The sequence below is a fragment of the Macaca mulatta genome, chromosome 10 (genome assembly GCF_049350105.2).
Source record: "Macaca mulatta isolate MMU2019108-1 chromosome 10, T2T-MMU8v2.0, whole genome shotgun sequence".
In the NCBI taxonomy this organism is placed as follows: Eukaryota; Metazoa; Chordata; class Mammalia; order Primates; family Cercopithecidae; genus Macaca; species Macaca mulatta.
In genome coordinates, this window is record NC_133415.1 from 18,700,913 (window position 1) to 18,714,020 (window position 13,108).

The window sequence follows — 13,108 nt, forward strand, 5'->3', positions numbered from 1 at the left end:
CTTTCTCTCTCGTTCTTACTCTCTGGGATATGGGAAGCCATCTGCCTTTTGCAGCTGGCTATGATACATGATAGAAGACTGTTTTTCTATGCTCCCCCAGAGCAAACGGGGTTCTGTATTGATTCAGCAAACACGGTTCAGGATGCTGGGTTAAGCAACACAAAGCCCTTGCCCCCGTGCACATCAACGAATGCACAGGGTGATTTTCTATGATGCTAGGGCTATGAAGAAAACAAAACAGAGTTCAGGGTTGGACGTGACTGGGGAGGGCGCTGCTCTCTCTGCAACAGCAAGGGAAGGGCTCCCTGAAGTGCCATCTTCGCTGAGAAGTGGACAAAGAGAAGGATCAGCTATGGGGCAAGCCACAGGAGAGAGGTACCAGGCAGGGGGAACAGCAGGTGCAAAGGCCCTGGGCATGTTTGGAAGACAGAAAGTAGAAAGGCAAGAGGAAGTGGTTCCCCGCCCATGGCTGACAGGGCTCCACCCTTCAGCAAGGGATTTGGGGGTGAGCTGATCCAAAACTCTAGTAAAACCAGGAGAATGATCCAGGATCCTAGATGACTAACTATAATGGATGATTGCAAATAACTAACACAATTACTATCCTTATTATTGACATCTTGATTCTGCTTTGTATTTTTAAAAGCGGGATTTTGTACCTCACCTTATAGCTCTCACAATAATCTTTGTAGATAGGAAAAGCAAGCACAAGTATCACTGCCACTTTCCAGATGAGGAACCCACACAGAAAGATGGGATGATTGGTGGCCAGCCAGGAACTCAAGTCACCCCTTTCCACTGCCCCTTCCCATCTGAAGAGAGACATGCATTTCCCTGAACATCAGCAGCTGTTCCATCTAACTGCAAATGGCCATTTGCAGCTGGGATCTTCCATCTTTCTACACTTGCGTCTCTTTTCCTTTCTCTTCCACTTCATCCTGTTAGAAATGCTACAAGTTTGGAACAAATAGAAACAGGGAGAAATGCAAGTTCAGCTTGTTTCTCAGAACTCCTCTGTTTACATCTCAGAGAAGTGACACTGGGACAGCAGAGGCCGAAGAATTCGTGAGAGATGGTATTTTATTTCCAAGAACATTTTTGAAACTCCTTTCTCCTGTTTGAGCATTTTAGCCATAGGAAAGGGAAACCAGTTTCCACATGATTTTGACTTGTCCCCCTCGCCCCGGCCCACCACCCAGCTTTAAAAACCCTCCCTGCCTTCACTCTAACTGTGGCCTGACTCTTAGAGATATTTCTGTCTCTCGACGTTTTTCTAGCACTGTTTTCATTGTTTTATGGGGTGTGATTCTATCACTTCTCCAACCACAGTAAGAATACTTTGAGTCCTGAGATATTTAACCACACTGCCTTTTAGCCCTCTGAGAACCAAATAGGGTCTCAGGAGACTGGAGAGCATGGGTGTGGCCAACAGCTGACTGAGTCCTGAGCAAAGAGTGCCCTGGAGGCCACTCTAAGGATCCAGGTTGAATGAGGGCGTACGTGGTGGAATTCGAGAGATTCGCTTATCCCCGTACTCCACATGACTTATTCCACAGTCATGTGGAAGGTTTTAGAAGACTTTCCAGACCAAATCCACTTTGGATAAGCATCTTACATGATAGAGGCCCTCTCTTCTCTTTCTTTTCACCTTACAGTTTTGTCCCAAGTGCCGATATTTTCTCCAACGGAAGGCCTTGCCTGGAATTTAAGTATCAAGTAGATAACTTCCACTGAACTTCAAGCAGCAGTTTTCTCATAGAAAGCATCGGAAGCGTTTTATTCCGGCAGCTACTTAATTATGAAAGCACAAGTGTAATCTGATCTTTTTTCCAGCTGAAAAGTAATGAAATCACCTTTCGGTTAATTTCTTCTCACTCCTGATCCTAAGCTGGTCCACACAGTGTCTTGAAGTTCAGCGAATTCCAAGAGCTTTTCAGTTGGGATGTTCTCTCTTATTCCTAACCTGAGTCAGTTCCCCTCTGCCCACCGTGTGAAGGCAGTTTGGTTCTCACCGTAAGGAAAAGAAAGAGCAAACTCCATGAATCCTTGCGTAGGGCAGTCCTCCTGCTAGGGTCACCCCCTTCAGCAGGCACCCATCAGTCTGGATGTCATGGTGTCCATGAGCCTAATAATATGTAAGAATTGTTTATTCAATGCCACTTAATAAGATAGGTGGGTTGAACCTGAGGCTAATGGTAAGAATGAAGATGCAGGCTGGGTGCGGTGGCTCATGCCTGTAATCCCAGCACTTTGGGAGGCCGAGGTGGGCAGATCACGAGGTCAGGAGTTCGAGACCATCCTGGCTAACACGGTGAAACCCCGTCTCTACTAAAAATACAAAAATTAGCCAGACGTGGTGGCGGGTGCCTGTAGTCCCACCTACTCGGGAGGCTGAGGCAGGAGAATGGAGTAAACCCGGGAGGCGGAGCTTGCAGTGAGCGGAGATCGCTCCACTGCACTCCAGCCTGAGCGACAGAGCGAGACTCCATCTCAAAAAAACAAAAACAAAACAAAAAAAAGAATGAAGATGCAGGCTCTCCTGCTTTCTCTTGACAGCTAAGAACAATGATAGATTTATAAATCTGGGAAGAACTGAATAAGTTTCAAGATCTATCTGGCCCGTCTACCCACCTACCAGGATGACCTGGTATTCCCTTTCCTGGAACTTTTCTAGGAAAGGTGAGTTCATATCCACCCTCTGTGTATCAAGTTATAGGATGCTAGAGTCTGTGGGAAGAGAAGTCGTAAAAAGGACCTCAGAAACTACCCATCCTTGTTTTAAATGTGGGAAAAAGAAGGTTCAGACAGGTGAAGGAACGTGCCCATTTGCAGGGCTCAGTCCTCCAAGCTGTAAGGTGTGGCCCATGCTTGAACTGTGGCCTTGGAAACCCCAGCCATTCACAGATCTCGTATCTGCTTTTCCGATCTGCAGACAGATTCGTGTGAGTCTCTTTGTACAGTGCTCAGCCCACAGAGAACTTTTACATACATGGATTAAATAATTATCTACTATGATAATAATCGCCCTCTGAGCCAATCAGAAGAAATACAGGTTTATCCTTATGACAGGTTTATCTATTTTTTCCCTTCCTAAATTACTAGCTAATGCATTCCAAACATATCACCATAGAAAGGCACATGAAAACTTTGTTTCTGGGAAATGAAAAGAGAGTAGAGTGGAAAAAAAAATCAAAATACCTGAGATTCATTCCCAGTGTTGCGGAATAGCTGTGCACCTGCCTTAGTCAGGTCACTTTGCCTGTCCAGGCGTCGACTTCTGTGTTTATTGGATGAAAGATAGAACTCAGTGGTATCTAGGATCCCTCTCGCCTCAGAAACTCCAAGGTTCCACGGAAAATCCTGAAGGACAAGTGAATGCTTCTGAAGGGGAGATGAGTCCTGCCATTTAAACAGGTTTGACACAAGGGAACGTACCCAAGACTGAAGACCATCCATCAGTTTCTCAACCAACACTGAGTTCCTATACTGCTACCTCCCCCAAGAATCGATGCTGAAAACAGAATTTCAGAGAAGATTGTGATGCCAAAGTCCTCGGAGAGACGGGGTCTGGCTTCCGGTGGAGCCCAGGGTAGTTGTGTGTTCACCTGCTCGTTTGTCTCTTGGATCATAGCACTAAAAGGTTAGGAAGGAGTCTTTTTTATCTCCATTTTTTTTGGTCTTCAGAAGTTATTGAATTCTTCCACATCCTTCAGACCTCAGCTTAGATGTCACCTCCTCCGGGAAACCTCCTGTGATTCCTCTCCCATGTATCCCCACAACACCCTGTATTAACTTCTTCGACAATACTTAGCTGACTCTAATGTGATTGTTTACCCACCGGTTTCCCTTCCTGGACTGTAAGCCCCTAGTAAACAGGGATCAAGTGTTGGTAACAACGAATTTAATAAGTATGGGTTGAATGGGTCCAATGATCAGCACCACCGACCCCTTTCCAGCATTCGGACAGGCAGGTGGTGGTGGCTCCTTGGAGAGTTCACGGAGCTCTATCCCTCTGGCCAGTGCTAGGGGGCGCTATAAGCCAGAGAACACCCATTTGCTCAGTCTGCAGACCTGGTCGGTCGTCTCACTGCAAGGGCGGGAGAGCACAATTCCACACTCATCGGTGGGGTGCGGGTGCCTTTGAGTGGGTGAAGCTCACCCCTCCCATCTGCCATGGCCACAAAGCTCTCAGTCAACATCCCGTCTGGGTTCGTGGCTGCCGGAGCTCCTCCACCCCTGAGCTGGCCACATGTCAACCAAAGGGGGAGATGCTCTCTGGGGAAGCAACATAGTTGTGAATCATTGGTTTGGGGGCCTTAGGGTGGTCTGGGAACACTGCAGAGGATGCCACAGTCCCACTCTTCCAGGGCAGAGCTGGGTTTTGGAAATTCAACCTGGAGAAGGTGCTGTCATTTCTGTTGCCTCATAGGGAAGCTCCTGTTTGCTTTCCTCCCTCTTCCCCTCCAGACCCTAGCCACAATGCCTTCCCCCAAGCCCCACAGTCCATGTGAAAGTCATTATATTCAAAATGGCCTTTTCCAAGCAACAGACAGCCTGGTCCACCCATCCCTCTGCGCCCTGGCCAGACCCTCAGTGGGGTTACTGCCTACCACTGGGCAATTCTGAGCCTAAGATGCTAGGTACTGCAGGCTCTCTCTGTGTCTGACACCAGCAGGGGGTAAACACCTTTCCTTGCCTCCATCTGGAGCCAATTTCATGGCAGTAAAATTGCCCCAGCTCTCCCCCAGCCCTGCCAGCAAAGTGAAGATCCCTCCGTAAGAGTCTCTGGCTACATTCGCATGAATCCTGAGGTTTTCATATTTCTTTCGACAGGGATCTACTCCCAGTGTTTTTAAGCCGGAAAACATATGTGTGCAGTAAAGCCGTGTTGTATCCTGTGTTATCTAGGGTGGTGGGAAATGGAAAGCAGAGTCAAATATTCCAGTTCTTGTTTTCATGTGCATGTATGTGTGTGTATGTGTGTTCTAATGGCCATATATTCAAGCAGTCAGTTATTTCTGTGAAGGATAATATGAAATGGAAGGGGAAGAACTTCTCCCCAACCCTGTTTTAATGTCTTCCTTATGCTCTGGAGTTCATGTGTTTTTCCTTTAAAAACGAGTAGCTCCTTTGTGGTTTCTTTGAAGGTTGCATGCACAGCTTCACACAGAGAATACACATGAGCATCTCAGGCAGGCGCTCTCATGCCCTGGGAGGGAATGGGATGGACATGTGGTTGGTCTCCTGTTAGACTGGGCTGGAGGTCTTGTTTCTCCAAGGCACATGAGCTCTCTTCAGTGGAGCCTGCTGGAACTGACATGGTCTTGTCCTGTGATGTGGGGACAGTCCAAAGAGCAGTTAACACCATTGATGGCATCCTTATTTAAACTTGGCTGCTGAGACCCTACTCTCTCTGGGATTTCGCTTTCTACCTTTCCAACTGTACCTTCTCAGTCTTCTTGGCAGACTCCTCGGGTTCTTCCTGAAATTAAAATGTAGCTTTTTCCCAGTTTTCTGTTCTTGGCTCTCCCCTCTTCCCTTTTAGCCTCCACACTCTCCCTGGCCAACCCCAAGTACCCCCATGGTCTCTACCATGCTATGTGCACTGGAGTGCAAACTGCAAGCAACAGTGTCCATCTGATTGCTTGTCTTCTATCTCCAGCTTCCTCCTGCCCAATTTCACCTGGAGATCCTATGGCCTCCTCGGACTCCAGGTGTCCAAAACTCATTGTCTTTTCCCCTAGTCCCCTCCGGGGTTACCCATTCTGGAGGATGACACCATCACTCACCAGGTCCTATAGATTCTCACTATCCACATGTCTTCTAACCATCCCTTCCTCTCAGGCTTACCATTTCTACCTTGGATCAGGCCCCCGTGGATTCTTTCCTGACAATTTCAATAGTGACATAATTGGTTACCCTCCCCAGAGTCTTTCAACTTCAACTTTGCATTGCTGCTTCTGTACATTTTTTAAAATATAAATCTGAAAGCATGCTATTCTTTGCTTGAAATGATTCACTTGTGCTCCGTGGCTTTCTGAACAAAGTCTTAAGCTCCAAAGACAAACAAGGCCCTCTGTGATCTGGCTCTTCCCCAGGGCCCCACGGTCCACAGCTGAAGGAGGCCCTCTTCACAGAGAATACAATGAGATGGCTGCCCCTGCAGTTATACAACAGCAGGCCCTGTTCTTGCTTATCTCTCTAAACCCATGCTGCCCTCTTCCAACCCTTTATATGCCAGCTATCGGTTTCTCTGAGCCTTGTTCACAATGCACTCTTGGCCTGGAATCCAGCCGCCGCCAGTGTATTCCCCTACCCTCCTCCACCTCATCTGCCAGGAATCACATATTCATCTTTCAGGATTCAGCTAGAGTCACCAATTAGTGAATATTTTCTGGTCCTCTCTCTGCCCCAGCAGAATGGACCACCCCCTCTCAGGCCTCTCCTCTTCTCTCACTCACCTCCCACCCACACTGGGTCCTCCAGGCTTCCAGCTGGGCTCCTCACACACTCTGTTGCCCCTAGTGGTTGATATCCCTGGTTCTCCTCTACATTTTGAGCAAATCCAGGTACTTCTGCGACTGCCTAACACAGCATATGCATATAGTAGGCACTTAACAAATATTAAAGGAATAAACTAACCAATGAATGGAGTGGAGAAAAGGAGGAGTCAGAGTATCGCCTTCACACATTCACCCCAACAGAGGTTCTGAAATCCAGCTCCTTGGGTCCAGAAACTCAACTAGATGAGGCTCTCTCAGTTGATCAGTCTCACAGACTGATTCTAAGAGCCCAACAAACCAACCACAATCCCACTGGGCTTGTTTCTCATGAGGTATTTCATTGTCACATAGGCTAGAGGACTCATCTCAACACCACCCCCATATTTTCCTCCTGATCGTCACAAAGAGCTTCATGTGAAGCTAGTTTCTCATCAGAAGGTTGCTTTGGTGTATGTAGATTCAGAACACAGGAATTGAGGGCATCATAGGAAGGGTCTTTCAGCTGAGATATCCTGGAATTCTCCTTTTCCTGGAAGCAAAAGCTTTGCTGAGGAAATGCCAGTGCTCACAACCACTGGCCAAAGCCTCTCTTCCTGAACAGTGGCAATGCTGGACACACAAATGCCAACTGCGGGCTCTTGGATCTTCTTGGTTCTCGGCACCAGGCTGGCCACTCTATCCTTCTCTTCCGCAACACTTTCTTTGCACTTAGAATATTGGAATTCATTTAGCTTCTACATTTTAGTATATAAGCCACCACTGAAAGATTACCCCCAGGTCAACTTGTTTGGGCTCTGGTATTCCCAGATTTTCAAATCTGCCCTTGCTGTATGTTGATTTACTACCACAGATGGCTAAGCACAAGCATGGTGCATGAGTGTATGGCTTCAGTAAGACAGACGACCTTGTTTCCAGGTTCTGGGTGTGCCCTTAATTATGAATCCTCCACTGACAATCTCCATTTGCCTCACATCTTATGTGTCATAGTGTGATGACCAAGTCTTTGGAGGAAAGGGACAGGGTCCTCTCCTTCCTTCCCTCCTTCCTTCAGATATCCACCAGACATTGACAGAATGTCTATTACTCCATGCTAGGCCCTGGAGATACCACCATGAACAAGGCATAGACCTGTTCCCAAGGAGCTCCCAGTCTTCTGGGAGAAAAAGACAAGAAAATAATAGTTGGTGGTAAGAACTACAGTGGGATAGTCAAGTGTGCCATGAGATCGTAGAGCTAACTATCCAACCAGGCAGCAGGGAGGTGTTTAGGAACTCATATCATGGTAAGACAGAAGGTCAGAACTAGGAGAGAGCTGTGGGTTACCAAGTTGAACTCCCTCATTTTACAGATACACAAACAGGCCTAGAGAGGTAGACACCAGATTATTGGCAGAAGCAAACAAACAATCAGACCCCTTAGTCCTCGTCATCTTCCCGTCACTCCAGGCTGCTCTAATTCAGTGCTGGGTCCATGAGAGATAATCAGTAAATAATTATCTCCCTGCTCTGCAACTCGTCAACCTTGGAATGATAAGCTGAAAAATGTTTCTAAGACGAGTAAAAGAGAAGAACTTGCATTAGTTGAATACCTGCTATGTACAAGGCACTTCCAATACAGTATTCCCTCTAATCCTCACAACCCTTAATAATAGGTACTAGGTATTATGGTATTATGCCTATTTTAAGGAAACTGAGGCTCAAAGAAGTTAAATTGCATGTTCAGTTTCTTACATGCAAGGAAGTGGCAGAGCTGTGATTCAGATGCAGGGGTCGCTTTCCAAACCAGCACTCTTTCTGAAGACTTCAAAGTGAATGTGCCCACAGGCTCACTGGGGCATTTGCAGCACTGGTGATTTTCTCTTTATCTTTTGGGTTCTCATTGAGTGCTCAGAGCTCTTGATGCAGCCAAGCAGAGAGAAGTATAGTACCTACCTCTGATGGCCAGGGAGGGGGCTTTATCAGCAGGCAAGTGAGATGCATCTCTGTTTCATTTGGTTTGCAATGGAGAGAAGGCAGGAGAAGTGACTTGGCAGGCAATTTCTAGGGGTGTGGGCGTGTCCTTCCTTACTCAAAATTTTGATAGATGCCATAGGAAATTTACATTTGTATTACAAAGATAGGGCCCAGAACCCAGAGGCAAGCTGGTGGCATACTCATCAGTCTATTTTAACAGCTAATGAACCTGGCTTCATTTCCTCCTGAAATTTCAAACATGAGATTGAGGCAATATACCAGGTTACTATCCTAGTCCTACCACATAAAATATCTGTGTGACCTTGAGTAAATCAATGACTCCTTTCTTTAAATGTAAAACCAAGTGGGTTGGATTTAACAATCTCTCAAAATTTCCCATGGAATATTCTAGAAGGCAGCCCAACAGGGAGGTTAGGAACCAACCAAGGCCTTTGATGTCATAAGCCTGAGTTTTAATCCTTCTTCGCTTTTTCACTCTGACCTTGGACAAGTTCCTTAACCTCTCTCTGAGCCTCAGCTGTCTCGTGGTAAAAGGGAGGAAAGATGCATACCTCGTAGGATTTTCATGAAGATCAAACACTGTAAGCTGAATAAGATGCATGGCACAGCGCCTGGCACATAGTAAATTCTCACTGAGCATTATGTATACCAGGGTGTGGCCCCAGGGGTATAAAGATGAATGAGAACAGCTCCTGCCCTCAAGTAGCCTACAGTCTAGTGACCTGTGCTTATAAAGAAAGAGCATGTGCTTATATCCCCTTTGACTTTGTAATTAATACTGAAAGAAGGGTTGGAAGAAAGGAGGCAAAAGAGAATAAAAAACACTTGATAGTCTTAACTAATTCCTATAGAGTGCCTGCTGGGTACCAGGTGTTCTTCTAGGCAGTTAGCATATATTAATTTGTACCAATTCTTATAGTAAAAGCCATGAGGTAGATGAGATCACCATTGCCATCCCTTTCCATCAGCAGTGAAAACTAAGGTACACAGAGATTATGTCACTTACTCAAGATTACATCGCCAGTATGCTGCGGTGCTGGAATCGGAAGCCAGAGCCCATCCTCTTAACCACGCCACCACCCTGCCTTCTCAAGCAGAAGGTGAGCATTTGGAAAATAAGAAGGGATGCAAAGGTCAGATGCCCAGTTTCGGAAACCAGATGGGTCTTTCTTTGCAGAATGCCTGTACCCGCCAATCAAGGGTGAGGAACCATTAATTAGATATGGCCCCTATCAGAAGCGACACTTAGTAGGGCATCGAGTTTGTCGGCAGCCCCTCTTGGAGAACAGTCCTCAGCCAGGTCAATATGCCTTCCAGCCCTTGGGGTAAGCGCCAAAGTTAGAATCAGAACATTTGAGTCCTATCTCCCCCAGCCTCCTCCATTGCTCTCTAAGCATAAATTGAATCCCTATATAGTGAAGGCAAACATCTAATTCACAGAGGCAGCTGCAAAGATCAAACAATAAGTAAGTAACGTTTACTGAATGCTGCTATGTGCCAGGTCCTATTCTATGTAATATGCAAGTGTAAACGTATGTAATTCACACAACTCTATGATGTAGGGGCTGTTAGGATCATGCCCATTTTATGGAAAAGAACACTGGGGCACAGCGGCGTTTAGTAATGTAGCCAAGATTACACAGTTAATAGTGGTGGAGCCAGGTTTCCAAGTTCAGCGTCCCATCCTGCACTCCTCACTATCTCTGTGTACTCTAGTGATCAGTTAAAAAGATTTTGTGAACACTAAATGTGATTGTGTTTCTTTTCTCTAGTAGTCACGTCTTAGGTCTTTGTCCATTCTGTTCCCTGGACCTTTTCTCCTAGCTACCCTTACTTGTCTGTGATGGTGAAGAGCAAGGTTCTAGAGACCCCAGTACTGCACTGGCGCTGGCTCGCCCTGGCTTGTCAGAGCCAATTGTTATACGTTCGGGAATTTTGCAAGTCAGTCATTAAACATAGGTGTTATTTAAAATTTTGGCCGGGCACAGTGGCTCACACTTTGAGAGGCGGAAGCAGATTAATAACTTGATGCCAGGAGTTTGAGACCAGCCTGGCCAACATGGCGAAACCCTGTCTCTACTAAAAATACAAAAAAATTATATTTTTGTATTTTTACTCCCAATTAGCTGAGACTCCCAGTTTTTGTATTTGTACTCCCAATTAGCTGGGACTACAGGTGTGGTGGCACGTGCCTGTAGTCCCAGCTAATTGGGAGGCTGAAGCACAAGAATTGCTTGAACCCAGGAGGTGGAGGTTGCAGTGAGCCGAGATCATGCCACCGCACTCCATCCTGGGTGACAGAGCGAGACTCTGTCTCAAAAATAAATAAAGTTTAATTTAATTATATGTTATAACTAATAAATTATATTAACGAACACTTGAAACTCCTCACTCCCTAATTATTTATTACCGTATACTCTTGTCTATGCTTTCAGGGTAACTTCCATCTGTTGTGTCTGTATGATGGAAATTTTATATAATGATGTGCTACTGCATTCAGGAGCATTACCTTGGTAACTTAAAATTGTGTATGATGGAAGTATTTACACCACAGAAATTGGCAAACACTGCAAATGAGGGGTTTTTGTACTGTAGAGCTACTTGTTAAATATTTACCAGCTCACTACTGCCTTTTCTTAACTGTGTTACCTTCGACAAGTAACTTAACCTTCTTGTGCCTACGTATCCTGGTCTGTAATACAGGGACAACAATAGCACCTACCTCACAGAATTACAAGGAATAAACAAGATGATATATGTGGAAAGGGTTTAGCAGAATTCCTGGCACAGAGCCAGCCAATCAGTGAATGGCCACTGTCAATATTATTAAGACAATCTATAAGTAGCCTTCCCTCCCACCCAAGCTGGAAGCACCCATCAGAGATGAACTGACTTGAAGTTCATCACCCTGAACTGGGATTATCAGTTTCTGTGTAACTTTCCCTCTTTAGAAAGTGAGCTAATTGACAGGGCTAATTGAATTTCCTCTTCCGAGAATGTAACACAATACTGATACCCAGTAGGTCCTCAACAAATTGTTGGATTAAATTTAGTTAAGGAAGTTTAGAGGCTACTGAAAAATCAGAATTAGGAAACATGGAAGCTTCCCCAATCACATAAATATTTAAGTATTAATAATTCTCCACACAAAAGCATTGCTGGAACATTCTGTTTGGAGTTTATTTCTTAGGAGTACCCTATAGAAAGGTCATTCAGGAACTGAAAGCACCCTGAATTGGTGCCTGGACAGATCCACTGCACACTGAACTCTGTTTTATAACAAAGTTCTCAGTGTATACAATATGGAGTCCTCTGATTGTCTTAGCGGGTCAAGTAGGAATATGACCAGTAACTTTCCAAAACACTTGAAGGTAGCTGGAACTGCTTTTTGCCTCAAGTATTTAGAGAAAAAAGACCTTGATGTCACATCAACAAACTCGAAAAGAGATTGTGCATACCTGGAGTGCTTTCCTAGGCCTGGGAGGCAGTGACTGGGGGCTGGTTTCAGGAGGAAAGAAGGGGAGAGGCTGAAGGCATGTTGAAAAATCATTTTTTGTCTGTTGCTCCTTTGTATGAACTGGTTGCTGGCTTATGCAACGCCCAGTAATTAAAATGGCTGGAATGCTTTGCATTTTTAAGGCAAAGTAAAGGCGGCTCAGAGGCCTGGAGCCGGAGCCAGCTGGAGGGGGGCCCAGTGATCCTACCCTGGCCGCCCCTTGGCCTGGCAGAGGTGACTGGCATCTGGCTTGCGGGGGGAGGGGGCATGTGACAAGGAGGAGGGAGGAAGTCAGAGGTGTCTGAAGTTGCTCCTACTCCTCTCCCCTTTCCCCAGGCAGGTGGGTGCACCAAGGTGCATGCCTCTAGAATGAAGGTAGGCACAGGCTGCCCACCTTCTAGAAGTCCGTAATGACTAGTGGCAATGCCTAAGAATGACAAACAATAATGAAGCTGTTCTTTATTAAATATCTACCATGTTTCAGGTCCTGTGTTAATAACATTGATTCCAGGCCTCTCACAGGTGCTCAAATCCTTGATAGAAAATGGTATAGTAGTTGCACATAATCTACACACATCCTCCCACGTACTTTAAATCATCTCTAGATTACTTATAATATCTGATACAATGTAAATACTATGTAGGTAGTTATACTGTATTTTTAAATTCATATTATTATTATTATTATTTTAGATGGAGTCTTGTACTGTCGCCAGGGCTAGAGTGCAGTGGCACGATCCCTGCTCACTGCAGCCTCCACCTTTTGGTTGCAAGCGATTCTCCGGCCTCAGCCTCCGGAGTAGCTGGGATTACAGGTGCACAACACCATGCCCACCTAACTTTTTGTATTTTTAGTAGAGATGGGGTTTCGCCATGTTGGCCAGGCTGGTCTCGAACTCCTGACCTTGTGATTTGTCCACCTCAGCCTCCCAAAGTGCTGGGATTACAGGCGTGAGCCACCATACCTGGCCAAATTCTTGGATTTTTTTTTTTTTTAATAATCGTATTGTTATTTTTTATTGTTTGTTTTTTCCAAATATTTTCCATCCATGGTTGGTTGAATCCTGATGTGGAATCCACAGATACAGAGGGCCGACTGTATTATCCAATTTCAAGAGAAAAAAAAAATGAGATCA

At 45.6% G+C, this 13,108-nt stretch overlaps 1 protein-coding gene across 4 annotated transcripts in view; it reads left to right on the forward strand.

Annotated features, from left to right (window-relative positions):
• Positions 1–13,108, forward strand: part of SYN3 (synapsin III) — a 553,834-nt gene that overhangs the window by 252,680 nt on the left and 288,046 nt on the right.